At 36.4% G+C, this 13,588-nt stretch overlaps 2 long non-coding RNA genes across 5 annotated transcripts in view; one reads left to right on the top strand and one right to left on the bottom strand.

The window, feature by feature from the left end:
• LOC120590409 (uncharacterized) overlaps positions 1–13,588 on the top strand; it is a 672,254-nt gene that overhangs the window by 274,088 nt on the left and 384,578 nt on the right. The window lies entirely within an intron of this gene.
• The window catches only part of LOC120590408 (uncharacterized), a 10,556-nt gene continuing 1,890 nt past the window's right edge, over positions 4,923–13,588 (bottom strand). The window contains exons 2-3 of the long non-coding RNA XR_005649710.1: positions 10,171–10,277; positions 4,923–5,660 (exon numbers count right to left, since the gene is read on the bottom strand). This is a non-coding gene — a long non-coding RNA (uncharacterized LOC120590408). The remainder of the gene's footprint in view (positions 5,661–10,170; positions 10,278–13,588) is intronic.

Here is a 13,588-nt window from a genome sequence, read left to right as displayed (position 1 = left end):
TCTCTCATTCTCCCTACCCTCCCCCCTTCTGCCTGTCTGGTTTTAGTTCATCCTTTCTCACCCAATAGTGTGGATTTTAAGAGTAAGGAAGCCAGACCAAGGACACCCGGCCCTTCTTCACTGGCCCAGTTCAGCCGATGCCTTCTAAGTGCCAAGAACTATGAACACAGAGATGAATGAACAGGATTGTCTATGAGGCGTTCATACCTCAGAGTGAGAAAAAGGGGTAGAGCAAAATAAGTATAAAAGATTGGGATGAATACAAAATTAGGCACATCTACTATAATACTCCATAGCTGTTATTGAGACCCTGGTTTGTGTCAGAACTTTCTGCGTCCTGTCTCTATTCCTTATAATATCCACATTAAATTAAATGTATCCATTCTGGCTACATTTATTTAATGATTAATAGGTATCATGTACATGGTAGTATTATTAAATACTATTGCTCAGAGACCTCAAGTGTCCTGCCAGGTTAGACAATAAAATATGTTAGGTCTGGGATTTTTCTGGTTCTAAGCCCATGGCAAGCATAGAAATCACATCGAAGAAAGGATGATTGTTTCTTATAGGAGTAGGCATGGACTGGGAAGGAATGGAGAGAAGGAAAGTAAGGTAAGTGAAGATCTCAAAATGGAGGTAATTACTGAACCAAGTTTTGAAGGGTTTGCTAGATAGTCCAGAATTAGATAAAATAACGTAATGGCTCTCTCACCTCTGTAATTGTATCTTATTCTCTTCTGTTATACTTTAAGCATACTATACTGTTATGCTTCTTCTGATCCATTTCCTTGATGGTAAGAGAAATGATCCATTTATTTCTGTTGAAAACCTGAGCCCTGGATACTCTACATGAAAAGTTTGATCATAAATATACCTATGAAATAGCAAATTTAGAAGCTACATTCAGGTGTGAGTATAACGCGTTTGTTACAGAAGATAAAGGTCAGATTTTCAAAAATAAATGCTGTTTTATTAACATTAATTCAGTTATTCATTTATCACATCTTTTATGAATGTTCACTCACCTCAGGCACCCAGCTTCCTAGAATTCAAAACTATAATCTCTAACTGCCTACTGGACAGCTCTAGTTGAATTTCAAGAGCCTTCAATGTCCTGCATCCCAAACTGCATCCCATACATATGTATGGGAACCCCACATACATGAAAGAGTCAGACATGGAAAGAGAAAATGAGGTATCATTTGCATTCTGAGCTAAGAATGAGATAAGGCACCTTAGGGCTTCTGAGGGAAGGAAGGTCATTCACAGGACAATAAGAAGAGCAAATGGTCAGTAATTAGAAGTTTGCCCTGTCCTATCAATAGGTCATAAGAAGTTATTTCTGGTGATAACTTCTATTATATACAAGGCCTCAATTTAAATTCTTTAAGGGACAGGTAGAAACTTTTTTCTTAATCTCACAGGGTCTTGATTACCTTCAGTTGAAAATAATCCACATGCCAAAGTAGCACGTCCTGGGAAGGCCTGTTCTGAACCCTTCAAACACAGTTATCCCAACCAGGTTCTCCTCTCATGTTTTCAGTCTTGGTTAGACAATCTCCATTCACAGTGCTACTTGAATTAGCATACAGATAATCATTTGTTCATCTTCCTCATCCTCAGATGCCCAATGTAGGAATCACTGTGAAACCCAGCTATTCTTTTCCCATGCACATTATCTTTGTTCAGGTCATTTCATATTTTAATCAGACTTTCAGAAGAGCTTTCTTACTAGAGCTTCTGACTCCAGGCTTTCCTCACTCCAGTATTCCCTTTCTATCACAGTGTGACTATGAAATTTTGTGTATATGGATGGCTGTTTTTTCAAGTAGATTACAAATCACTTGAAGACCAGGAAGATGTCTCCCTATTTATCATGTACTCCATGACATGGTTCTTAGCATACAGTAGGTGCTCAGTAAACGTTTCTTGCTTATTGGACCCGAAGGTGGGGCAGATGGGGAAGAAGAATTGCCAAACAATAAGAGCATTCATGCCAAACTATACATATTCTGTAAAATTATTTGTAATTAATAAGAGAGAAAAAAGGCAGGAACTCTGAGAAAAATGTCAACACACCTTGCTACCTATGGAGGAATGGGCATTTTCTTATATATTTAACTGTCATTTATCACAGAAATTTTCTGAATCAAACAACTGAGTTAGTGAGTGAACATATGCATATATGTGTGCATTTATATATATATATATATATATATGCATATATATATATAAATGTATATAAATTTATATATATATATAATATATATATATATATAAATGCACACATATATGTTCACACATATATATATAAATGTTTTGATGTAGACTCCCAAATTTATTATCAGATGTTCTGGACTCAAGTCCTGGCCCCAGTACTGTTATGGGCAAGTCATTGAGAGTCATTAAGTCTTAGTTTCCTCATTTGCCAAATCTGTCAATACAACACAAACTGTTACATAATTAATGTTAAGATTAGGGAACAGGATAACATGGAAAGTTGATATCAATAGAAGAGTAGTGAAAGTTATAGTGTAAGTTTCCATGACCAAGAATGTGAATTACCTACTCCTGCTCATTTTATACTCCTGCAGGAAATTTTTTCTCAAGCTCCAGACCAGAGACTATAATCTTCCCCAGGCTTCCACATCGCCCTGCACTGGGTACCCTATGTTATATTAGAATATTTTCATCTCATGTCTTTCTCCTTGACTAGATTGGTCTTCCTGAAGGAAAGCATTTTGTACGGTTTGTCTTTGTAATCCCATGACCCTAGCACAGGGTGCAGAGTAAGCACTTAATCACTTGGTTATGAACTGTAAGTTCTGTTGAACTATAAGTTCATCAAAGGGTTCTTCAGATCTGGAGTAAAGAGGGGGTGAAATGCTAACCTGTCCAGTGCTTTCCTTGGGTAGACAGAACTGTAACTGAAGCAACAGAGACTAAAGAGGTCAGCACGTTGTCTCTTATTGAGATGCTGAGTGGGACCAGAACCTGTGGGAACAGCCAGCCAATATCTCAGGTTATTAATCTCATAATAGTGCTGGTATTGTTTGTCATCTCTTTATTTACAGGGTTTTCAGTGTGTCAGAGATAACCTGGAATTATCCTAAATAGACTTCCATTGACTTTGGAAAATTTTATAGTGCCAATTTCTTTTTCAAAATGTCATTTGGGTGATTATCGTATTCTCTCAAAAATAGGTGCATCTCCTTTCCTGAATCAGAAGTAACTGTTGCCATTCCCAGGAAAAAGTTGTCTCTGTCAACTGTATCTGGTCTTTCAAAAAGACTGAAATCTTACAAGCCATCAGTCACATATAGTTGGACAATTTGTATTGTTTTCAGTTTTCACTTTGTCTTTCCATTTTTATTTCTCCAGTATACTTTTCCCATAATGGAGAAGTTGGTGATTGATGGGGCAAAGAGGCAGTAGTCTTGTATATCAGTTGTATCAGAGCTGTCCCGTATGAGATGTGCCCCGAGCAAATTACACTCAGCATTCTTTGGGACCTGTTGTCCTGGAGACACAGGGCTTAGTGAGACCAAAGAGAGATAGAGGGTCAAAAGGGTGAGCCTGTCTTTGTCACATGGAATTCAGATATATACTGTTCTCTAGATAGCTTTTTATTACTTTTTAATTGTGTGTGTGTATGTATATGTATAGCTGGAATGGGAGGTAGGTGAGTAGACACTAGAAATATAGAATCTTAAGAATCAAAGGGAGATTCAAAGTTAAAAAGGCCAAGCTCATCCTATTTTGACTATTCTCCACAACATTTCTTTCAAAATCTTTCCTAGTTTCTCCCTATATGTGTCTAGGGAGGGAAACTCCTCACCCAACAGTGTACCCAAGGTCATCTCTGGGCATTTGTCTCTTAATTATCTGTTTCATTCTCTCACTTTTACCTACCATATATATAGCCTTTCTGATAAATTAAGATATAGATATGATTCCCCCATGTCTTATCTGTAAGCTAAATATTCCTTATATGATGTGATTTTGGATTTTGTTCCCACTGATCTGGAAAGTCAGCATCATGAAGTGTTCTGATACCACACTGCCATTATATCTCTCACTAGGAGCCAGATAATAACCCATCAGAATTGGTGTGGTTTATACCAAGAGGCCCTGTGATTCAATCAGTTCCAGCATCTATTTGTCCCATGAAGCTGTTGTTAGTTTGTTTCTTTGGATTGTCTTTGGCCATGGGCTGCACGTCATATGATAAGGATGGTTTCATTGGTTCTAATTATAATAAGGACCATCGAAAGATGTTGTTTACTCTCTGTTACTGCTATTGCATAAAGCTACCAAAGCTTTCTAGAACACAGCAGGGCTGGGAGTAGGATGAGGAGGAGGAAGACCACTAGAAGATTCAGTAAGGCAGGTGAACCTGGCAGAAAAAGGCCCATGGGAATCATCTACATCTTGGAAAACAGAAAGAGTTTTGTTTGATTTTTTTTTTATTTGTTTATTATTTTTAATGTTGAAACCAGTAAGGACTCAAATTTAGGTTCCACTAACCCCACAAAAAATTCACAGAGATTAGCTCTAGATCCCTGGAGCGAGATCCACCAGGCTAGGAGTTCAAATGGGATAAAGATTATGACATGTAAACTATTAAGTGCTAGACCAATCTAAGCTGATTTTTTTTTTCTCCAAAAAACATCTTTTAAAGAACTCTTAGTTTTGTTTGGTTTTTCCTCTTTTAATTTGGAGACATGGTTATGCCCAGGATGAGTCAAATGGTAACCATGGGGTGGAAATGCTTGTTATTAAAACAAAATTAATATATACTCTATCACCCTATAGAATGGAATAATTATTATTAATATTAATATAATAACATCATTATTATATTATATTAATATTAACAATAACATAATAATGCTATTATAGTAATATTAATAATATATTATTATGGAATAATAACAAATATGTATTTACTCTTGATTTCTTGATCCTGGCACAGAGATCCTAAAACGCTTGGAATTTCCTGAGTGTTAGGAGTATCTTTTGTTATTCAAGAAGAGACTCTTTGGAATATACCTAAAGCAATGCTGATGAGGTGACTCAGGATGAGGCCCCAAATAGCTTCAGGTTATTGGCCAGTCACCAGAAAGGCCAACCACCTGATTACAGAGTGAGAATTCTCAGCCCTCTTTCCTCTCCAACTTCTAAGGAAGGAGAGGTACTACTGGAGATTGGGTCATAAAAACTCTTAAACAATAAAGTTCAGAGAGCTTCCAGGTTGTGTACATTAAGGTGCTGGAAGGGCGTAACACTCAGAGGGGGTATCAAAGTCCATGAAATACCCCGTTTCCATTCCTTGACTATGCATCTCTTCCTTTGGCTGTTCCTGAGTTGGATCCTTTATAATAAACTGGTTAACATAACTAGAGTGTTGCCTTGAGTTCTGTATTTCTAGCAAATTATTTAACCTGAGTGGGGGTCATGAGAATCCCTAAATTTGTAGCCAAGTTGGAGAGAAGTGCAGGTAGCCTGGAGACCTGGGCCTTGAGACTGGTGCCTGCAGTGAAGTCAGTCTTGTGGACCTGTGCCCTTCAATCTGTGGAGTCTGGTGCTAACTCCTGGTACTGTCAGAACAGGACTGAATGGTTGGACATTCTATTGACGTCAGAGAATTCAGAGAGCTGTAATAAAGTACAGGAGAAAGATAAACTTTTTAGGATTCAGAAGTCTTTACCCTAGTTTTTCTACCAACCTCAATTGTGACAACCTCAACTTATCACCAAGGGAGTTTTACCCTAATATACATTAAAAAATAATGATAATAAGTATTAGGGAGCTAAGGTACTAACTGTAAAACTTTTCTGGGAAATATAGACTTTATCCAATACATAACCACCAGTTATATAACTGATTCACTCATTTGCTCACAAACTGTTTCTAACTCCCTTTAAAATTAATACCAGACATCTAAATTTGGCCTTTAAAACCTCCTGTCTTTTTAGCACTTATCTACTTTTTCAGCCTCACGCACAGTTCTATCAGGTGTCTAAGATTTTGAAATCACAAGAACTCCTGATGTGATAGAAAGTACAATGACTTCATATCCTGGTTCTCTTGTGCACAAAAACAGTGACCTACATAAAGCTAATATGCAGTGTGTGCTCCTTACACGTATCATGTGTTCTGAGTTTCAGCTTTCATGTCTGTAAATGAGATACTGTTATGGGTTGAATTTTGCAGCACACTCACCCCAAATTTACATATTGAAGTCTTAACCCCCAGTACCTCAGAATGTGACTGTACTTGGAAATACGGTTATCATAAATGTAACTAGTCAAGATGAGGTCATACCAGAGTAGGGTGAGCCCCTAATCCAATATTACTGGAATCCTTATAAAATGGGGAAATTTCAACACAAAGAAGAGCACAAGAAGACCACTATTTGAAGATAAAGACAGATACCAGATACAAGTCAAAGAATGACAGATTGCCAGCCAAACACCAGAAGCTAGGAAAAAAGATTTGGGACAGATTCTTTTTCACAGCCCTCAGAAGGAATGAATCCTGCTGACACCTTGATCTCAGACTTCAAGCCTCCAAAACTGCGAGAAAATAAATCTCTTCAGTTTAAGTGGCTCAATTTGTGGCACTTTGTTACAACAGCCCCTAGGAAACTAATATAGATACTAATATTATATTCATAGGCTTGATTTTTTTTAAAATAAGATTTAAAAGCGATAACTATGAAAATAAAAAACTTTTATAGAGTCCGACAAACTAAATGCTTAATATAAACATCTTGACTAAATAAATAAATGAGCAAACGAACACAAAGATATTTCCATTGCATCTCCACAGTTATCTGGAGAACAGAGAGGTAGACCTTGAGGAGAAACACAGTAATTTTTGTAAAGGTCAGAGTTTATCCCTGGAGGCTAAGAAGGATTTGATGTACGTTTTTCTGTGCTTTTCTGAACTTTTCGTACTCCAGGATTAATGCTCATGATGTTGTCTTTTCTTGCCTTTGCATTTTAAGAATATGCAAGGAAAGGAAGCTTTGATTTGGAAAGAGAGGCTGCATTCCATTATCTAACCTAGTTTATTTATTCTTTTCATTCAGCTTGTCTGTTCTATCTGAGGAATCCTAAATAAGACATTCATAATTGGCAGGGAAAATAAAGAATTTACAAAACTCACTGGATGTCTATTAATGTGGCTTTTTTAAATACACCTACCTAAGAGTCTGTACTGCTCATCCTGTAAAAATCAAAGTGTTTGAAGAAAGCAATGAATGTTAACACCTAAGAACAATCAAAGACTACATTTTGGACATAAAATTATCAAAGACTAAAGAAGAATACCTGTTGATGACAGTATGGGAACATGGGCTAGTCAGTATTTAAATTGGATCAGATTTTCAGTAGAGCAAATAGGAAATGTATATCAAAGCCCTAACAATGTGCATTTGCTATAAAACTCAGCAACTCCATTTTTAAAATTTGATCCTAAAGCAATAATATTGGAAGTAAATAAAAATATTTTGCAAAGATGTTTATTACAATGTTGTTCATAAAAAGAAAAATTTAAATTATTTTAGATGGTTAAGAGTAGATATTAGATTAACTAAACTGATTATCAGATTAATTATTAAAACCGTATAATAGATTTTCATGCAGACATTGAAAATTGCATGATAAAGATAACTAATTTAAATGTATATTATTTATTTTAGTTGTATATATATATATATATATATATATCTTTAAAGAAATTCTATTTTATCTAAAAACATTTAAGAGTAAGATGTGTTACAGTCCTGTATTTCTCTAAATAAAATTAACCTTGTTACAACATCTACCTACATGACTATTGCTAAATTAATTCTCAGACATTAGTGGGGTGGCATACATGGGATGCTACAGGAACCTTAAATTTATGTGCTGCCATAATCTGGGGTAGGCATTGGTTCCTTATGCCATTTTAGAGATGCTCTAAAGCTCGTTTCTCCTTTCCAAAGCTGATGGCTCCATACACTAAACATGAGGATATTGTGCCATAGCTCCTAAAACCATGACTCTTACTGTGAACTCCCTCTAGCCTTGTCTGAGAGGTCCTGCCACAACCCCCAGGAGCTTTATGGAAGCAGTATGTAAATCTCTGTCCTTAAGAACTTAAAGCCTTCTCCTTGGCCTCAGGGCTTCTCCTTCTCCATGGCTGGGCTTTGCACACTCTTAACTTCAAGCTCTAGCCTCCACGTTTCAGGTTTCAGACTGTCCAATACAGTCTTCCTCTCTGAGTCTGAAATCCTAATACTACAAAACAAAAACACTGTGTGCTGGGGGTTATGGGATGGGAGAAGCTGGGAGAAGGTGGGAGGGAGAAGCTCTTGCCTGAAAAATCACAGTTCTAACTTTTCTTTCTTGGGTAGAAAAATAAACTCCAAAATCAATTATTTCCCTAATCACCAATTATTTAATTGGCTTGTTCAAGTACTAAATTTCAACAGGCAGATAACCTTGGAATCCTGGTCAGACCTTTCCTTTCAAGAGAACCTAGAACAACTTGCTTACACTTTTCTGCTTGAATTACATTATCTATAAATTGGAATTTGCAATATGATCTAATAATATTACTGTATAGACCATAAAGAATTGAAGACTTATTGGACTTTACAAAATGGATTACATGGGAGCCATGACAGTGTTGTCAACTGGCACATAGTGGGAACATTCTTAGGGAGTGACCAGAACACCCAAAACCACAGAAACATCAGCCACAAGTGCCCTCAGAAAGCCCCAATTGCAGGAACCAATAAGCATAAGATTCCACCCTGTAAGGACCATATAAGCTGAACACCACAGACAGATGATGTTCAAGCCTGACCTGACCGCATCATGGACGGGTACACTGAGAGCTGAAGATTCTGACTGTCTCTTGTAGCCACTGACTTGAGACCATTGCAAAAATCATCTGTGCTGTCAATCAACAGAGCTCACTTTGGAGACACTAAGGACTCTCATCCCTTCACCCTGTCACATAAGACTCTGTGTATTATGTGTTAACCTATGTGGATCCCTGATTGGTTTATATGACAACGTTCCACTCGATATGTGAAAAGACACAAATGCATTCAAGGGTGTTACTTCAATAGCTGCTTTCCTTGCTTGCGACAATTACCTACCCTCATGTAGCTGCCACTAAGTTGGGGTCTCCCTAGGGAAGTCGATGAGGCAGAGGTTAGCATGGGAAACTTTACTGAGGAGTCTTCTAAGTATATTTGCACCTGTGAAGGAAAGGTGGCAGCTGGCTTGAGCAGAGGGTGAAGTTACAATAGAACCAGCCCCATGAGGAGTTCTGAAACTGGGAATGTCTATCAGAGTAGTCCCAAGTTGGGGAGAGGGGGAAGCCCTTTATTCCCCAATATGGGTTGGTATTGGATGCAGGCTGGCCTTGGAAGGTGATGAGAGTTTGGGAGGCAGTTCTGTATAGCTGAGGCAATTCTTAATGAAGCCCGACATCTGAGCACTGTCAGCAAGACAACCTTCCCCCAAACTGGAAAATCGGTCCTTCATTTCTGAAATTGCGCTCTGGAAGGTGCAGTGTAGCATCTATGACAGTAGTTATGTGACATTTGCAAAGATAAATAATGCCTAGTTCCCAGCACATATTGAGAGCTCCATAAACATTAGCATGTATGTGCTTCTGCTTTATTATTATTGTTAGAATTATACATATTAAAATGTCAGCAGTGTTTAACTTGGTGGTGGGACCATGGCTGTTGGCTGTGTTTTCTATGTGTTTTTCCGTGCTTTCAATTTTGCAGTTCTCTAGTGACCTAAGTCATCTTTCAACTACCTGGTATAGACAGGCAGATGTCAGACTCACTGGGTAGCTGAGCTGTTTCCTATGAAGTAGAAGGAGAAACACACCATCCTATTTAGATTTCTTCATACCACTTTGTTACACTTGACTCATGTGTCCAAATACATCCCCCCAACACCTTACATAGTTTGGATCTTCAGAAATACCTCATACATGTCAGGTGAATAAATGAGTAAATTAAAATAAAAATATAGCATCATTCTATGTGCTTCTTGCATATATTCCTTCCACTTTTTTATTTGGTAATTCATGTGTTTATTCATTCACTTATTCTTGTATTTATTCAACAACCATATATGAAATTCATACCCTGGGGCAAATAGTATTCTAAAGGCATGGCCACTGCAACAGTAGTAGCTTCAGACTGATGTGATGACAGCTTCATACATCACTTGGGGCAGTCAAACTTGAGTTATCTAAAGTATAAAAAGGAAAATATAATAAAGATGGTAAGGAATCAGTCACATTATGCAGGACAGGAAAAGGTGAAAGTTTTCTAAATCCTCACTTGGGGGATACATAGTTGCAAATGATAATATCTGAGTGAGTGAAGGTCATGTCAAAGCTATAGAAAGTTCATATTGACTCACCCATACTCCAAGGTCAGCCTTGTGTATGTAAGACTGGAGCAGTTTGCGCTGGGGTTATTCCTTATTAGCACATTATCAAATTTTGGTCTGTGCAATATATAGCATGACTAACAGAAAAAGTATAGCACTCTACCCTCAGCCTTGAAAACAGTTCATTTGTCACTCAGCTTTCTCAGGCTGACAACATTGATCTAAGAGTGTTCCTAAACTTCAACCTGCAGAATTAGAACAAGAGTCAGCTACCCAGGAGTTTCTGGGGGGCACAAAAATAGGCCCTAGGCCAGTTATAAGGCATATTGTTTAGAGAATAACCAATAAAACTTGATTCCCAAGGTCTTTTTGATCCAATAGAGAATATAGAACATAAGCAAATAAAAAAAAATAAGTGTTTGAAGGAACACTGAGGTGTGATGAGACCTGGCTAAAAAGGAAACTAGCAGTCCATGGTGATGAGCTAAAGAGGGGTCAGTAAAAATTTAAAAAAAGAAAGTGGCACTTTGGTTGGCTCTTCAATGTGCAGATGGAGAGGATATATTCTAAACAAAGCTAATTTCATGCACCAACAAAGAAAAATACACACTGCTTGTAAACATTTATAGGAGAGCCATGTGATAATATAGGTCAGATGGTTTTGTAACCTTTAAAATGTGAGGCACCACATTAGTTGTTAGTTATATGTTATCCACAGACCCCATCTTACTTGTGGGACAATATTTTGGTGTCTTTCGTCTAGGGAAACATACAGAAAAACATGTCTTGTTTTTCTCTGACACGTGCACTTACCAGTAAGACTTCTTTCTGATACCTTGTCAACAGTCCTTCCTAAGCACACTTGACCTCTTCAGATTACATTGCTGGCTTTCTTAAATATTAAATAACTGGAGGAGAACCACTGGTTGAGGTCAAATTATTTATCAGGATCAATAGCTTTGACTGACTCTGGGTAGATGTGGTGCACTTTCTATATTGAAAGGTCAGAATCTGTCAGCTAGCAGGAAATGCTCTAAGCTCAAATAATGCATGTCAGGATAGCATAAAATGTTGATTGAACTATCCAAGGGCCATCTTGAAACATCTTCATTCCTTTTGTGTCTAAAATAACCACTAGATGGCACTGCTATTTCAAAATGGATTATCTTGGAAGAGAATAGAAGCACCATCACTATCTTTTGCCCTATCCCCACCCCTATTTTGTTAATGTATGCATTATGCATGTAGATGGGACTCAGGTATCTGCTCTTCATCTCTTATGCTATCAGTTTTCAAACATAAAAAATTAAGGTAGTAATAACACTGAGTGTTCTTGTGAGGGTCACATTTAATAACGGATAGTAACATATTCTGTATGGATAGTAAGTTATTACGTGGATTCTAAAGCACTGAATAGATATAAATTTGTGAAATTATTATCAATAAATATAATTCAGATGAATATCAATTGTGAGAATAGAGAGTGTAGCTAATGACAATACAAATAGCTAAGCTCCATAAGTCATAAAATGAAGAGACCGATGACAAAGAATGGAGATATTGAAAAACCCCTTCAATTGTCTGTCTCAAAAGACTGAGAGAGAGAAAAAAATATGCTTAAGGGAATTTATCACATTATGTATTTATATTTCTAAGTAGTATCAATTCTAAGTATACTTTTGTTCTTTAACAAACATCACAAGAAAAACTCATATGCATTAGTTGTAAAATATATTGAAAACATTATTCATTGTCTTGCTCAGTGACCCCTTAGTACCATCTCAAGAGATAAGTTTCCATTAGAATTTAATATAAGAAAAATTATAAAGTACTGGTCTACAACATTTTATCAGACAGTAAGAGATTATATAACTCATCTATCTTCTTAGCTACCAAGAGACTCAGAACTAATTTTAATATTTATCCCAGTATTAACCCTCCTGGATAGCATATCCTCATGCTTCCTTATTTTATTTATTTATTTATTTATTTATTTATTTATTTATTTATTTATTTATTTATTTATGGCTTGAGGTCTATTTCTTTTCTAGAAATGTTAACATGTATTTGACTTTTTTTATGGTCTATCTCAAATTCTTTTTGAAATGAGTTAGAATATTGATAAACAAAATATGATAAAGTGTTTAAAAAGTATTTAAATACTTTGATTTGTCAATCTAGTAAAGATTCATTCAATAATTATTTGCTTTTTTGCATAGTATCCTCTAGGTATTAAAGCAAAAGAAATAAATAGCCTTTAATTGGAAACTAATATTATCAGAGAAACAAAATATACCAAATATACCATAGGCTTTTAAATTGCTTTGCAAGGCATTATCTAATTTCATGCTAACATGAGTTTGAGAATATTGCAAAAGACTCAGAGAGATCCCTGAACTGGTGGGAGGGATCTGGAAAGTCTTTATGGAGAAGTATGACTTAAGTATGTTCTGAGGATCTAGAAGTGTTTAGATAAGTAGAGGGCAAAGAAAAGGTAGAAAGAGAGATGAAAGCCTACTTGAGATCTAGGGAACAGTCAAATTAATGTAGCTTTGGTAAAGGGTTTGCATTCCTCTGAGCATTGAAAATTAGAACTGAAGACTTGAATGCAAAGCTAAGGAATTATTATTTCTCATATAAGTGTAATTGTTTTGTAAAATGCAGGCTAAAATGGGTAGTTCCTCACAATTCATGGCCCTCTAGTTAGAGCACCTACCTATTGAACTAATTGCTGATCCTTAAATATCCTGAGGCTACTCCTTGGGCTCCACAAATAATTGAAAGACCAGGTGATCAAATATGATCAGCATCTAGAAGACATCTACAATAAAACTCCTGAAACTTTTGAATTTACCTTTTGATGAAGTCTAATTTAGTTAAATATTGACAATTCAAAAATATTTCTGCTTTTATAGTATGTAGATTTGTGTTGTGTCAGGTTGGTGTCTCTCAAAGTCAAGTTAAAATTTATGCTCCCAATTGTCTGGAGCATTTTTGTTTTTTGTAAGATTCCACAGAATTGATCTAAAAAAAGTTAATGGTTTGTCTATAGATTTTTTTTCTTTTAATTCTCTCTTTTTTTTAAGAGGTGGAGCACTAGGTATTCATTGATCATGTTATCTATTTAATATGTAAAATCCTCTAGTTCTCTGAAATGATTATAAGTA

This window comes from Pteropus medius, unplaced genomic scaffold (genome assembly GCF_902729225.1).
Source record: "Pteropus medius unplaced genomic scaffold, Ma_sr-lr_union100, whole genome shotgun sequence".
NCBI classification, from domain to species: domain Eukaryota; kingdom Metazoa; phylum Chordata; class Mammalia; order Chiroptera; family Pteropodidae; genus Pteropus; species Pteropus medius.
This window is presented reverse-complemented; position numbering and strand designations above follow the sequence as displayed.